This window comes from Rosa rugosa, chromosome 6 (assembly GCF_958449725.1).
Source record: "Rosa rugosa chromosome 6, drRosRugo1.1, whole genome shotgun sequence".
NCBI lineage: Eukaryota > Viridiplantae > Streptophyta > Magnoliopsida > Rosales > Rosaceae > Rosa > Rosa rugosa.
The window spans coordinates 15,161,165-15,175,555 of record NC_084825.1 but is presented as its reverse complement, the minus strand read 5'-3'; the positions used below and the strand labels follow the sequence as shown (position 1 = coordinate 15,175,555).

The following is a 14,391-nucleotide window of genomic DNA, read 5'->3' as shown; positions in this document are numbered from 1 at the left end:
CGACATGTTAGTAAAAAGCATCAAGGCCAGCGAACACGTGGCAAACCTCAGAATCATATTCACCATTCTCTTGGCTTATGGTATGCGCCTCAACCCAGAAAAGTGTTTCTTTGGCGTCACCGCTAACAAATTTCTAGGTTACATAGTCAGTGAACGGGGCATAGAGGCCAATCCTAACAAGGTGCAAGCCATCCTCAACATGAAGGCTCCAGAATGGAAGAAACTCGTTCAGAGCCTCCAGGGCAAACTAACCGCTCTCTCTCGGTTCATTTCCAGACTTACTGACAGGTGCCTCCCATTTTTCAAAGTTCTGAAGACGACCCACAAGAAGGTAATCGACTGGAAGGAATACCTGGCAGCAGTCCCACTCCTTTCAATTCCTGTGCAAGGAGAGACACTGTACATATACCTAGCGGTATCACAGTCGGCGGTAAGCTGCTCCATTATACGGCGAGATGGCCAAGATGAGCTCCCTGTATTCTGCGCCGGCAGAGGCATGAGCGGGGCAGAAACAAGATATCCCCCCCTGGAGCAACTCGCTCTCGTACTCATCGTCGCCGCTAGGCGCCTCTGCCAATATAATTAATCATGAATTAAACGAGGGCTTCTTAATGCTATTCAAAACCACGCCACCTAGCCTATACTTCAGTTTGGGAACGAAAGAATTGACAAAACCCAACCTTATCTCCTTGAGAAACCCCATCTTTGACAGACCTCGAGTCCTCGACCCTCTCCCTCTCTCTTCTTCGACACAACTCTCCCTCCCTCTTCTTGACAAGCCCCAACCTTATCTCCTCCACAGACCCCGACCTACCTTTTCTCTGACAAGCCCCAACAAAAGCTCTCCCTCTTCGACAAACCCCGACCAAAACCATCTCTGCCTCTAGCTAGGTTATTCGATTTGGGAAATAGGGAAGGGAAGAAAACTTAATGGGTAGCCTCTAGGAAGTCTCAGAGCACCAATTAAAGAGAGAGAAAGAGAGCGATTTTTCGTTTCTAGGGTTTACGCGATCAATGCGAGTTCCAAAGATGCAGAAGCTAGGGTTTCCGAGCATGAGGAGCTTGGATCAGTTCAAGTCCCTCTCCAAATCGGTCTCAGGAGGACCTCCAAAAGACCTTCGCCTACTCTTCACGTCCGCCGGAGTCGACCTTGTTGGGATGCTTGGCGTCATGCTTCAACGCGAGACCATGAAGAAGCTCCAGCGATAATACAATCAGGTACCATTTTGATTTTCTTATGGCTCTATTCGTTATATGTAGGAGAAAAATTTGATGAATATTGCTGTTTAGGGTTTTCTAGTTATGGCTTATTGTTGAAATTTTGCTCGCTATATATGGTCTTCAAGTTAGGGCTCATTGAATGAAATTAGGTTCTGGATAGCGAGTAAAGGCTCGGTTGTTACTTGGGTTGATGAGTTTTCTCATTTGGTTTGTTTATACTTAGTGCAGCAATATTGGTTTGTCTATTGGGATCTCATTTTTAATTTGTGAAAAGTCACGAAGATGGTTCTTGTTGTAAATCTGGAAGGAAAAGTTGGATGGGTGGAGAGGGATGACAATATGTGGTGGGTTGAGCACAAAATATTGGTTCAGAATCGAAAGGAAAGGAAACATGAAGGTGACTAACAAATTCCCTTATGCTTCTAACTTTGGCTAATTGCTTCTTTTGTGTCCAACACTATTGTTCAAAGCTTTGATTTTTGCTTCATGGGTCTTTCTCCTTTTGATTCTTTGTGAGGTGGTTTCCTCTGTTTATTTGGTTTGTTATTGATTGTCAGGCATATAAAGATAGAGAAGGCCATATATGATCAAGTGCACATCTTGGTGCTTCTGATCTTGTTACGGTGTAAAAGAGCATGGGAAATTCTGGTGTGTACGTCTCTCTATGTTTCAAGTTATGATCTTTTTCAATTGGTCAAAGTTATAGCTCATGCTTAACGTCAGAAATTAATCCTAGTCACATAATCAGAGCTTTGAGAAAGTACATGATTATATTCAGCTATCAGTTAAACTTTACACATTCATAAGTGAAACTTTACATTCAAAGAAGTAACATGTTAGATGCTCCTTAGCATGATGCTTTTTATTTTGGGCATCACTTTAATCTCGTTCAAAGTGGGGTAATGCTTTATTGATGATGCCTTTGATATCACCTTGAAAATATATAGTATGGATTTGTACTCTTTTAAAGCAATTTTAGAACCAGTTTTCAAGTGTAAGTGTGCAACCATCAAGTAGCTTAATACTTGTGTGTTTAAGAATTGATTTTGTTGAGTTACCACTTATATATCTGTGTTTAAGAATTGATTTTGTTGAACACAGATTTGACATGAAGCAAAATCTGTTGGTGTAAAATTTTTGGTGTAAAATTGACATGAAGCAAAATCTGTTGGGATTGGGAAGGTACTTAAGTTCACTGTTGTTCAATTACAATGCATGCTTCCTTTTCACCTTCTCACTCTGTTCTTACACAAATATTCAGTAATACGGCTACTTCATAATTTTCAGATTTCTTGTATTTCTTAATGTCCGTCCCCAATTTTGTGTGTCGTGCTTATGGAACTTTTACTTGTAACTTCTTTTTTTCATTTTTTTCCCCTGAAATTCTGCTGCCCTCTCTAAAGCATGGATGTGTACTAAATGTCTGTTATAGGTTGTGAATGGATGGTATCTTACTGCTGTGAATGTCCTTGTCAAAGTGAAAAAAGAAAAAGAAGCCTTTTCCTGAGGTTTAAAAGCTGGAGAGAATAAAGTCTGGCTCTTTAAATTTAAAGTTTCATCAAAGCCAAATTCCATACTGGGTATTCTTCTTCATTTGACATATAGAGATGCTTTCATGTTGGTGATCAAGGTGAGGGACCTTTTGCTTTTCTCTTCTCTACTTTGGCTTTCATGAATGGTTTTGATATTGCAAACCTGAAATGTCTGAGTTTTAGTTTTGAGTCTGGTTGGAGTTTAGTTTTCTTGTAGACTAAAGTGGCCTAGCTTTGTTTGGTGTTGAGGTTTCTAAACTGGTATATATCTATGTCTATGTATGAACCTTGAATAGAATTCAGGCATTTCCTTTATCTGTGGAACTCTTAATTGATAGACTTTATTTTTGATATATGGTTTGCTTAATTTGGATCTGTAAGGTTTTAGAAAATGAGAGCAAGAATGTAATGATTCTTCTCTGGCTGGTGTATAAATCTAGGTACCAATATATTTTTACATGTTCAAGGGCTAATTGGAATTAGTTTAAACCCCATTTGTTAATTTCAGAACATCAAAGTCAGAAGAGAGTATTTTTGGTGTACAAAGTGGTGATCATTCCGGCAACCACAAGCTTTTGAGTGCAGACAAAGTCATGTGAATCTTTCTTCCTTGTGGAAACGGTTTCAGTTATTCCTTGAGCAGTTGCATAGTGTTCTTCAAGAAAATGAAGAATCCATTAGGTACCGATGGTTCCTTTACCTTTTCTTTCCATTAGCAGTTCAAAATTGAAATTGTATCCTACTTTTCAGTTGTATGCCTAATTAACAGTGGACATGATTTTATTATTTTTCAGAGTCATGATGAGCTCATACTTAGGAGCCGTGATCAGTCAGTATCCGACTATGGTGAGTGACTTTAATTCTCACAAAGTTCTTCCCTCTGTTATGTGAGACATTAGTTTTGTTTAGTTGTGATGTTTTCTAGACTTGTTACCTCTGGTGAAATAAGGAAGCGCTCAGAGTTTCTCGAACCTTTTATATTGGGATTAACCAATGCAACCATACAGCATGTAGGTTCAATAAAACCTACTCTGGAACCCTTTATTGCATGATTTAGTAGAACGTATAAAAGGGAGATGATACCTATATTGGTTTGATTTCATAATTGTTCTTCCTTAGATTAGGCTAAAGTTTGATTAGTAAAGATGATTGTATGTTATGCCCTTGGTTTTGGTGCAGCAAGCTTGTTGATCAGTATACTATCATTTCAGGTCACCTGTTAAAACTTTATAACCTTTGTTTATGCAATATCATTGTTAAAATTTGGATATTATTTGGATCCACTTAATGTGATTGATTTGTTTGGAAAATGAGTCATTTATTGTGTATATCGTTCTTATATCTTAAGCTCATTTAACACCAGGCCATTTTATCATTCTGGAAAATTCTATTACATAAATTCTCCAAGTCCTTATACATTAATTTGAAATAAATTTTGGATTCGGTCATATGAAGTTTGCTAACAATGGTCACAAATTTATTTGTAGGAAAGTGTACACAAATATAAAGGAAGAGGACATGGCAGATTGAAGTAATGCTCGGGTATTCCTTTCTGAACTGTGAATTTTGTTTCTCATTTGTTCTTGGTATCAAGTTTTCTTGATGTGGTAGACAACAGTATTATCTTTCATTGTTTTGTTTTTGTTCAAGCAAATAGCATTAACTTATATAAGAATGCAGACTGTGTTACATATGAAATCTTCCCTTTTTTTTTTTTCGGTTTTACATTTCCCACCATGGCACGTAACGTTATCTTTGTTCCCTTTGTATGTGGTAGGAAGAGACGGATAGTGAGCTCGAGATTGCTGTCTATTTTGTACCTTTATGCAGTCTGCAAATCTAGAGGAGTTCGAAGAAGAATTTAAGGGTATTAACCAAGAAGAGCAGATCTGCAGACTTCACAAAATGCTCGCTCCTTACCTTCTTTCAAGTATAAATGCAAAACAATATTGAGCATATGTAAATGTGCACTGTTTCAGAGTATGTAAATGTTCAATGTTTCAGAGTATCTCGCTAGTAATAGCTATTTATTAAGAGAAAATTACTGTTCATTTGGTCAATTTTTGGTTCCAGCTTAATTTGAATCTTACCATTACCAAATCAAACAACAGTAGGAAAAATGGAAAATATGTCGTCTGATGAGGATTATAGGGTGGAATCAAACAAAAGTTCTACAATTCACACGACGGTTCTTACTGATATTATTGTGGGATACACACATAGACAACAAGTATTAGCAAAAACCATCGTCTCAAATGTCACAGTACGACGGTTAGAGTTATATTTGTCGTGTGAAAGCACATATGGACTGAATTTTTAAGTCGTCACACCACATCTATGCTGGAAGAACTGTCGTGTGGATACAATTTGCACAACGTTTTAAAAATAAAACCGTGGTATGAGTAGAAGTCACATCATGGCATATTTCTGTCGATGTCGACAGCATGTCGGCAGATCTGCCGGTCCATCAGACGACGGAGTTAACTGAAAACCGTCGACCCAATGATCGATATACGACGGTTGAAAACCGTCGTCTGACAGCGTTTCATCAGACGACGCCTCGATAGACCACGGAAATGCAAAACGTGAGACGACAGTTTTAAACCGTCGTGTGAAGCTTTTTGTGTAGTAGTGAGTAGCTGCAATTGTGTCATTCTGAATTACTTTGTGAGCCTGTGAAGTGTGTTATGCTCATTTAGAGCTTTACAATATTGCTTGTGAGAGTGAATTGTAATAATGAACTCGAGGTTTCGAGATTTGGAGTTTGTGTATCGTGTGGAGAGGTTGTTTTGAGAAAAAAATTCAGAACGTTTATTTGATTAAGTGGTGTAATTCATGTTTCGGATTTGAATTTATTATTCAAAATTCGGGGCGTGACACTTGGAATACCGAACACCTTCGGTATTACTACAAATAGTCATACCGCTACCCAAGAGCATCTTGACTTAGCTAAATTTTTGTTCATATTTAGCTAAGCGAAGCTACCCAACGGGTACAACCCTGCTTTTGTAAAACGCTGATCTGTCAGCTATCAATGAAACGAGGAATTATTCAAACCATTGTCACCAAGTCCAGGGACAGAAGTTTACTGGCAACGCCAACAATGTTTGGCGGACCACGTCCGCCACACCGTGCACTTGGAACAATTTTAATTCCTTTACTGTTTCGTCGATTAACAAAAGCACAAGTCAAAACTCTGGCGGTATGGCAACATGCAAACAACACAAGGAATCCAACACTTAGAAAATTCAAACGCAAAAACAAACTGCATATATATTAAGGGTCGGGACTCCCCGCCCAAGAATATTGTCAAAAAGTACAAAAGGCCTCAGCGGCACTACAAAGCTGTGGAACAGTTCATTGGTTCTCAGGAGCGGCGGCGACTTTCTCCCCGACCGGCGGTGGTTGTGGCCCAGCCAGCCGTCTCGTCTGATCAGATCCATAAGCGGTAGGGCTCGGCGTCAATATGGTGCCATCCGTTCGGGTATGAGCGGCCATGAAACCAGCGCGGGAGGCTTCAGATTGGGTAGGAGCTGGAGTCCTCCGGACGCTCACCACTTTCCCCACTACCTGAGCGAACACCCCCGACCCCAGTAGGGACCACCATACTCGCGGGTTCCCGTTGACCCGACGACCCGGCGGATTAGGACGCCTTCGCCCAGTCAATGGTGCCCTTTTGCTTCAGAAGGTCCAAGTTAGCGACGGCCCCGGCCTTCGCCGCCTCCGTCATTGTCTTATCGTACTCTGCAGATTACTTGAAAGCCTCCACGGCGGCGGCCTCCGTCCGGCTACTCTCCGCTTCCCGCTGGGCAACCTCACCCTTCAACCGCTTCCCCTTCGCGGTTTTGGAGGCGGAATCCCGCTGAAGGATCTCAATCTTCTGACCTTGGCCGCCAGTTGATCCTTCAACAAGGCTATGTCTTGCTCCAGCTGAGACACGCAATTATTCCGCTCGAGGTCCCTCTCGATGGCGACATTCAACTTGCCGCGAGCATCCGAAGCATCACACTCCGCTTTGGTCAAACGCTGTTGAATGTCCGCCAGCTTGTCTTGGGCATCCTGCAGCTCCCTCTGAAGGCTTGTGACCTCTTCCCTCAGTTGTCGCTCAACCCGGGGCTGGCTCGACGCCGCCATGAACATCTCATGTAGCCCAACAGACAGGTGCTCAAAGGCCGAACTGTATGGCGATTGATCAATGGCAGTCGAGCGCACAATCCCCTCTAGTCCGCCGAACCCGAGCCGCTCACAGAGGTGGAAGAAAAACTCCCGCTCAGGGTCTGTTAGGAACTCAGCATATGCGGCAAACAAGTCTAGGTCGCTCGTCTGCACCTCCGGGCCAGCAGCCGCATTCACCTTTTGCTGGGCCTGCTTTGCCTTCTTCTGTTGGCAGGCCCCAATGGTCTCTGCATCCGCTGCATCATCCTCCTCATCAGTGTCATTTTGCCGCCGTTTCCTTTGGAGTACCACCCGTGTGGCACCAGCGACGACAGGGAGCGATCTCATCTGCGGCTCCAGCCCCGCAATAGTCACTGCCTCCTTGGAGGGCACCACCCTCTCCTTCTGGGGCCCACGTCTGCTGGCGGGCCCTCTCTCTTTCGGCTGCACAGGTGCAGCAGGGGCCTTGCTCCCGCCAACTGCCCCTTGAGCGGTGCCAGTTCCCGCCTGAACCACGGGCGAACCGTCGGCGCCAAGATGAGAGTGGTGCGGCATCGGCACCACCATTGGAATCTCGGATTGGCTCACCGCCAGTGTCCCGGGATCAAAGATAGTTTGTTGGGCCTCCAGCCCAGCGACATACATAGTCTCCAGGAAATTGTTGATCTTTGTACGATCCATGGCCTTCTCAAACGGCTCGCGACTGGCCTTATTTCCCGGCGGTGAATCTGCAACCATCGCATAAATCAAAAAAAAAGAAAAGAAAAAAAAAAAGGAAGATAAAGGACAAGTCGGCGGGAATTGCTTACCAACGGCACGTGTCAGTTTCAGATCAACCAACAGTTCCTACCCGGTGAGCAGGCGGAGGTCGAGCAGGTTACGATTTTGCCAACAGCCTCTTATCCTCGCCAGGCGACACTGCTCTTCGCGTGTCAAATTGTAATGAAGACCCGCTACACAAGAAACGAGGCAACGATTAGAAAAAATATATATATGGTACAGGCACGTCATACGGGCAGTATCCGCCAACTTCAGTCCGCGATGACTATCAACAACCTCGGATTGGCTGGAACTCTGACTTGATCCTATACGTTGGCGCCCCTTCGTTTGCACCGGCGTCATACTCCGACCCCGAGGTCGCCACACAATACGTCGCTCGCCAGGGGGACATCGAATCTTTCAGATTCTCTATCAGCTTGGATGCCCCCTGGCGACAGGTGAGGTTCACCTGTCCGCTACACCCTTATCGCCTCACATAGGTGAGCTAGTAGAAGTGAAGTACCTCCGCCACGGTCAGCCTTCTCTCCCAGATAGATGCCACAACGAGTTCAGTGCTAGCAACAACCGCCACATGTTGGGGCAGATCTGCCCAAAGGCGAGACCAAACTCTCATACCAAGATCTGAAGATTGGGGAGTAATGGGAAGGTGACACCCTGGCGGAAGATGGCCTCATGAATGGCAGCATGCCCCGCTGGCAGAATGGAGGCCCTATCTGTGAGCCCCTGAAAATTTTGTTTAAATTTTAAAGGTAATTTTTCGCCAATAAGATTTTTCGCCAGGTGATTTAAGTGAAGAAATTGACCTTGGAGATCAATTTGGTGTCGAGGCTTCGATTTGGGCCCTATAATTCAAGTTTGGGCTAGAGTCCTTCGTTTTGGGCCCAGAAGGTTACAGAAGTTTAGTGAGGCGACAATTTGTTGAATTTTCGAAGACGATAAGTTGAGTTGTAACAAAGTGTTGGATTTTGGATTTTTACGAGATCGAGTTTTGGGCCTAGTGTAACGTCCCGTATCTTAATTTATCCGTTTACTAGTCATTTGGACGGTAAACGACAACCACTTTCACCTTTGGGCTAAATACTGTTTACCACCCTGTGGTATGGACCTCACATCAATTCAGTCCCTTGACTTTCAATTTCATCAAAAACACCCCTGCAGTATTATTTTCTCGTCCAAGAAGTCCTTCTGACTCAATTCCGTCAATTTCAGCCGTTAACTGCTGACCTGGCATTTCCAACTCATCAATAGTGGGGTCCACACGCATGTGAAATTCCCAAACTGACCTCCTGGGCAACAGAATATGGAAAATCCAAAATTAATTCCAGTTTTGTGGTTGAAGAGATTCAAACCCCTCCCCAAGCATATGCAAATGAATGGCCCAACCACCAGACCACTTGCATAGTTTTGGTATATTGCAAACAAAAATAGTATATATCTACATAATAGTGCTTTTTTTTTAAAAAAATATGAACACTTTGTGATATAATCGTCCGCCGCGAAATGAGCAAATGCCGACTTGGCGCTGGGTCTGGTCTTTCTCTTCACCTTCTTCTTCGGCTTCGAATTGGTCCTCATCCAACTCTCCGGCCTCCTCTTCCGACTCTTCGTCGTCTTCATGAGAGTGCTCGTAAGTACTGAAATGGGGTTCCGGTTCCGGGTCCGGGACTGCGAAGTCTCGGGGCTGTAGCGGGCTGGATTCTTTGGGGAACTGGAACTGGAACTTGAAGGACTGGAGCCGCTCCAGCATGGAAGGAGATCTGGGGAGCTTGGGCTGTTCGACCTCCTGGGCGTGCGGGAAAGCAAAATGGGTCTCGGATTCAGGGGATTTTTTGTAATTCGTGGCCGGTTCCGGAGATCTGTAGGCGTAGAAGTTGATGGATTTGAACCGCTGCAAAACAAAGGGAGATCTCGCCAAGCCTTGTTGGTGGTGGTGGTGGTGGTGGTTGTCTTGGTCGTGGGGCTTCTGGGTGCCGAGGCTGGAAGCAATGAAGATGATGCCAATCATGAGCTAGAGGAGGAGGAAGAGGACAGTTGGGGTTAACCAGTTGTTCATGGAGGCCCAAATTGAGGGTAGGGAGGATACAAACTCCTCAAACATGGCTTTTGGGATTGGTTACAGTGGAGGAGAGAGGTGGGTGGAGATGACAAAGTGTTCATATTTTTTTTAAAAAAAAACACTATTATGTAGATATATACTATTTTTGTTTGCAATATACAAAAACTATGCAAGTGGTCTGGTGGTTGGGCCATTCATTTGCATATGCTTGGGGAGGGGTTCGAATCTCCTCAACCTCAAAACTGGAATTAATTTTGGATTTTCCATATTCTGTTGCCCAGGGGGTCAGTTTGGGAATTTCACATGCGTGTGGACCCCACTATTGATGAGTTGGAAATGCCAGGTCAGCAGTTAACGGCTGAAATTGACGGAATTGAGTCAGAAGGACTTCTTGGACAAGAAAATAATACCGCAGGGGTGTTTTTGATGAAATTGAAAGTCGAGGGACTGAATTGATGTGAGGTCCATACCACAGGGTGGTAAACAGTATTTAGCCCTTCACCTTTTACTCTGTTTTAGAACTTATAGTGGCCCTAAAAGATGACTTTTTGTTTGGGTCAAAATTTGAGAAAATGTTCTTCATGAAAGTTGTAGAGGACGTTAAACCGAGCGCGTGCATATGTGGTACGTAAAAATCGGAGTTCGTATGCGAAAGTTATAAGCGAAAATGTAAAAGTTACTGTTCATGGTAATTTATCTATAAATAGCCGAGTTACTGTGGTAAGTTTCCATTTTTGGAAACTTACCGGCTTTTCTCTCTCCTCTCCCCCAACCCTTTCTTCCTCTTCGGTCTGGTTTCTTCTTCCTCCGATTTCTCCCTTCTCCGGCCGACCCACGATGGAATCCGGGCACCGGCAAGCTCGCCTCCTCCTCCTTGTCACGCCTGTGGTGGTGTTTTGCGGTGGCTCGGCCGGAGGAGCTCGGATTTGAGCCGTGAAGTCCACTGTAGCAAATCGGAAGTTTCGTCGATTTCCTGCTATTTCGGCCGTTTCCGGCCACCAAACCGGCGTCGAAGGTGCGATTTTCGCCAAGGATCATTTTCCCCCTAGACTTGAGCCACGATTTACAGTGTGGAGGTCGAATCGACGATTTCAAATCCTAGGGTTCTTGGGTTTTTCTGGAAAAAACTTCACCGGCCTGTTTCGACTGTTTCAAGGTAAAATTGGAACTTGTTGTAGTTGAGAAAAGTGTTAGGCTTGTTGAGTAGATGTTGTGGCTGAAATTTGGTGGCCATCGGAGGTGGTGGCCGCTGGTGCGTGGACCCCACGCGCCGCCACTGTGGGTGGCGCGTGGAGGGATATAGGGCAGGTTTTGGCTTCAGTTTTTAGCTAGTTAAATCCTATTTTTTGATCTAGAGATTATATTTGTGAAGTTTGGTGGAAATTAAAGGAGTTTTGTATCGATTGTGTAATTCCGAAGTTGGGATGTCGATAATTAAATTACGAGAATCCGACCGTCGGATTTTTCTCGATTTTGCCCTAGAACCTTTAAACTAACGAGTTGGTATTAGGGGTGAAGTTGGATTAAATGGGAAAAGAAATTGAAAGTTTGATTTCAGAGGAAAAAAAAAAATTAGAATCGTATTTAAATTGTCGAATGTCGCTTACGGAATATAATTGTGTACAGGGCGACGTATCGAGCTCTTGCTCGATGAAGGAACTCGTATACTTGATCGTCGGAATAGTACTGTGAGTGGACTTTTGTTTTTAAGAATTGATGCATGCATTTATTTCTTAAAGTAATGCTCTAATTATTTATCATATTACATTTCGAGCATATGATTTAATTTCAGAGATTGATTTCGCCTTATCTCATATAATTGCTTTCGATAGTGATTTGTTTCCAAAGTTGGTTATGATTTATAATCCTATTTGACGAATTATTTATTTCCGAGGTGACTTCTGGAATTATACTATTTATATTATATTTCTATTCGTCGATTTGAGATTTTTAAAGGATTTTTGAAATGGGATTTCGATGGAATTATATTTCTTGTTTATTTATCGACTTTCGGTTTTGGCATTGGGAATGCCTTGATGATGATTTTGGGATTGGTTTTGTTTCGGTTTACTGAGATCATGTTTTATTATTTCTCTCCTATTTATTTTTGAACTTGAGATACTCTTCGCATGTGGGACACGTCGTTGGAAATTCATTTGCGAGAGTTGGGGAAGATTTATGGATTTATGTGGTTTTCGGATTTTCTTTTGCCATACTTTGGGTGACTTTTATCATTGCTAGCATTGATTTGTCCGCCTTTGTGGCGAGGTGATGGGATCACCGAAGCCCGTCCGCCTTTGTGGCGCTGGTTACTGTCTTTGTGACAGTAATGCTGAAGCCCAGTATCCTAATCACTACACATAGTGGCGTGTGGGTATATAACGGGAGTATATGGGAGTACTTTAGCCTGGGAGGCTATCACCCGAGCCTGGGAGGCTCATTCGTATGGCTATCCGCTTCCCCAACTTTTATATTATTTCTGGGCTAGCGGGGTCTAGTCCGATGATACGATACTCAGCGGGTTTGATTTACAGTTTCCAGTTTCCTGATTTTAAGAAATAAAGTTTTACAAACGTGGCATGCATCGAAGTTTTATAAATTTAAATAAGTTGGAAAGTATTTAAGTTTGCTTCATATAAATTTAATTATTTATTTTTGTCTACTCACACTAACGTGTTTTTCAATACTTTTCCCCTGGGCCCTTCGGTTTTAAATGCCCAGTTTGCAGGCTAGGTTAGTTGAGGTCGGGCGTACATGGAGTCGAGGCATAGCCAACAGCATTGCTTCCGCGTATTCATTCTATTTCTGTTTTCTTTGTTACCTAGTGGATTAGTATTGCTCTGATAACCTGTGGAATTAATATTGTTTTTGGGTTGAGATTGGTATTTGTGAAATTGGAGTTGTGTTTTGGGGAGCAGATGGCTCCAGGAGAATAAGGATGAGTGATTTAGAAGTGTAAATGTTTTCCTACAGGTTTTGGGTAGCCTACTTTTAAGGGAAGTTCCGCCAAATTTTTGGTAGAATTTCTTCTAAGGTGGGCCCCGCAGGGCCACTTCGGATTTCGGGGTGAAATTCGGGGCCGGTCCTGTCACCTAGGACGAAGTCGAGAAATAACTTAGGAAGTTTCCGACGAAAAGCGAATAAAAGAAAAGCTACGAGCCCAAAACCGAAAGCAATTAGCTAGAAGAGTTTCGTAATTCGTCGCAAGGGCAAAATGGACATTTTACACACACAAGTATAAATAGAAAAGGGGCAACTAGAAAACCCTGGAGCCCTCACTCTCTCCCTCTCGGCCGCGTTTCTCTTTCTCTCTCCCCGACCTCTCTCTCTCGTTCTCCCTCTGCCATCACCGGAAAATACCATCTCCGGCCACCATCTCGCAAAACCACCACCACCAATCGATCCAGCACCCAAATCCGACCCAAGCCTAAGCCTTACCGTCGACATGCATCGCCCACAGCCACCGTACACGACCACCACAGTCGCGACCTCACTGCCCTTCCTCTTTCGTCGATCTCCGATCATTACCTCGCCACAGCGCCACCACATCTCCACTCAACAAGCGACGAGGAGTAAAACCCAGAAGCCCTGCCACCCACCGAAACTGAACGACACCAAACACACATCGTGGAGCCCTCGGCTCTGCATGTCTTCGTTTTCCAAATCGAGCAAAACCACCTCCAGAAATAGGATCAGCGCCTCGTCAATCACCACAACCCCTAACCTAGACCTTTGACTCCAACCAGAGCCCCCGCACACCGCCATAGCTCCGCCGTGTACACCGCCGATATATCCAATCTTTTTGGTAAGCCAACCCGAGGCCCCTTTCCTTGTCCCATTGAGTTTCCAATTTCGAAATAATGGGTCTCTGATGCTTTGTTCTTCGATTGGGGATATTTGAACATTGGGTACGGAGGAGACGGAGAAGTACAGATTAGAAGGGAAGGCTACTGGTCTTGAGTTCGAATGTGTTCTTAAAGGAATGATGAAGAGATGATGGCGACTGCAAGATGCAGCACGTAGTGAAGGATGTGGTCTCGGCAGACTAAAATGGGTAAGGAACACAGGCTTTCGAATTTTGAATTTGATTGTTGTTGGGACATTGAGGTTAATTAATTAAGGATGTTGTTTTATGGAGGAAATGAGGTCTGCGGAACTGCAAGCTTTCGGAGAAGGGAAGTGTTGGGTCAGTTCCATTTGTATTGAGGAATTGGTAAGAAACTCGAGACTTTGTTTTGGATATGGATTGATTGAGAATGGATTATTGATCCTATTTTTGCGTACTAGGGAATCTGAAGGATTAATGGTGGTGAAATGCAGCTTCCACGATTTGGCTATCTAAATTGGAAAAGAACAAGGGTAAGGGTCTTGGTACTTCTGCTGTGAAATATTGGTACATGGTGAGGTTGTGGCCTTGTGGATTACTTGAGATGAAATTGATTGAATGTATGGACAGAGTTTATTTTCTCAATTAAGATGATGTATTTGGTTTTGGAAATGTCCTTTTGCTGATGGGCTTAATTTGGTGGTAATTGAGAATTAAAACTCGATGTGTTGAATGAGGTCAAAGGGATTAAGTAACCACAATTGTTTGAGAAATTGATTATGAAAAGTGGTGGATTTTATTTGATTGAGCTAAATTAGGAT

At 43.5% G+C, this 14,391-nt stretch overlaps 1 long non-coding RNA gene across 3 annotated transcripts; it reads left to right on the top strand.

Annotated features, from left to right (window-relative positions):
• Positions 1-669: 669 nt before the first annotated feature.
• LOC133717711 (uncharacterized) lies at positions 670-4,749 on the top strand. 3 transcript variants are annotated; one of them, XR_009849895.1, is made up of 8 exons: positions 670-1,218; positions 1,535-1,618; positions 1,779-1,869; positions 2,654-2,851; positions 3,262-3,434; positions 3,548-3,599; positions 4,241-4,295; positions 4,531-4,749. It is a non-coding gene; the product is annotated as an uncharacterized LOC133717711 (long non-coding RNA). The 3 variants fall into 3 exon arrangements; XR_009849894.1 differs by having other exon boundaries at positions 1,529-1,618; XR_009849896.1 differs by lacking the exons at positions 670-1,218; positions 1,535-1,618; positions 1,779-1,869 and adding an exon at positions 2,353-2,403.
• The last annotated feature ends 9,642 nt before the right edge of the window (positions 4,750-14,391 follow it).